Source organism: Propithecus coquereli, unplaced genomic scaffold (assembly GCF_000956105.1).
Source record: "Propithecus coquereli isolate 6110/MARCELLA unplaced genomic scaffold, Pcoq_1.0 Scaffold133, whole genome shotgun sequence".
Classification (NCBI taxonomy): Eukaryota; Metazoa; Chordata; class Mammalia; order Primates; family Indriidae; genus Propithecus; species Propithecus coquereli.
In genome coordinates, this window is record NW_012137525.1 from 2389002 (window position 1) to 2390588 (window position 1587).

Sequence of the window (1587 nt, forward strand, 5' to 3'; positions counted from 1 at the left end):
TCAGTCTCCAGAATTGCAGAGTTGAAAACACAGAAAAGAAAGATAATAATCAAGGAAGTACAGTAGGCAATAGGAAGTGAGAAATTGAATCAAAATAGTAGTTTTTGTTACAAAGGACATTTTTAGCCTGATGTTTCTAGGGTTTTGAGATTCTTCGTAAGGAAATAATGTGTGTTTTTAGTTATTGCATATTGAATTCTAGCATCAAATGAATTTAGATTTTACTTACCTCTGGTATGTAAATAGATCATGTAAGCTTCTTAAGGCCATAGTCTGTGTGATTAAATAGACCCTTTTAACTACTGACATAGTACCTTACACCTTGTGGGCATTCAATAAACATTTATTGAATTATATATTTACATGGTTGTATTTTTAAATATAAAGCTACTGCAAATATGAAGGTTACTATTTCAGAGTTTAGACATAATATTTAGATAAAAATTGGTATTTATCAGATCTATTTTTATGTTAACCACAATGGTTAGCACATATTCAATGACCATCACTAGAATGAGATCTAGAATATATATGCTGAAACATGTAGCTTCTCCAAAAAGCAGTAACAACAAATGTTAAAGCATTTACCAATGCTTCATAAAGTACTTTCACAATTAACTGCATATACTTTCACAATACTGCCCTGTAAGGAAAGACGCATTACTAATTCCATTTTATCAATGAAAAAACTGAAGCTACAATTAATTGCCTCATTCGAAGTTCCAGATCTACCCCTATAAATCCTGGGATTTAAATCCAGATCTTCTGGATATACTTCCTTTCTTTTTTTTTTTACGTATATAAACTATTTATTAACAGACAAGGCCTACAGATTTATTTCTTGTTGGACACCCCCACGGTACGGCCTTGGCGGCCAGTGGTCTTGGTTGGCTGGCCTCGGACACGAAGGCCCCAAAAGTGGCGCAGCCCTCTATGGGCCCGAATCTTCTTCAACCACTCCAGGTCTTCACGGAGCTTGTTGTCCAGACCATTGGCCAGGACCTGACTATATTTTCCATCCTTTACATCCTTCTGTCTATTCAGAAACCAGTCTGGGATCTCGTACTGCCATGGATTCTGCATAATGGTGATCACACGTTCCACCTCATCCTCGGTGAGTTCACCCGCCTTCTTGGTGAGGTCAATGTCTGCTTTCCTCAACACCGCATGAGCATATCTTCGACCCACACCCTTAATGGCAGTGATGGCAAAAGCTATTTTCCGCTGCCCATCAATGTTGGTGTTGAGTACTCGCAGAATGTGCTGGAACTTCTCAGGGATCACTAGAGACATGGCGGCGGCATGACCGGCGGCGTGTAGGCCTCCTGTGGAAGAGACCCTCCTTTCTTTAAGTAATACAAATCCAATATATTAATGACTTGAAAATATCTAAAAGAGAAAAATAATTTTTTATCTGGTTTGCAAAAATCTAAATTTTAATTCAATTATTTTTCTTTTGCCGTAAATAAGTATGTAAAACTCCTTGAAATGAATAGGTTGATTAATATTAGCAGTACTTTTAGAAAATCAATTGGCAGCTTAGAAACTCTGTCTTTTGATTCTCCAGAACATTAATATTCTTATTTC

General features: G+C 36.8%; 1 pseudogene across 1 annotated transcript; it reads right to left on the reverse strand.

Moving 5' to 3' along the window:
• Positions 1-793: 793 nt before the first annotated feature.
• LOC105805788 lies at positions 794-1346 on the reverse strand (annotated as a pseudogene). The gene has a single exon (XR_001137227.1). The product of XR_001137227.1 is annotated as a 40S ribosomal protein S18 pseudogene (transcript).
• Between the last annotated feature and the right edge of the window lie 241 nt (positions 1347-1587).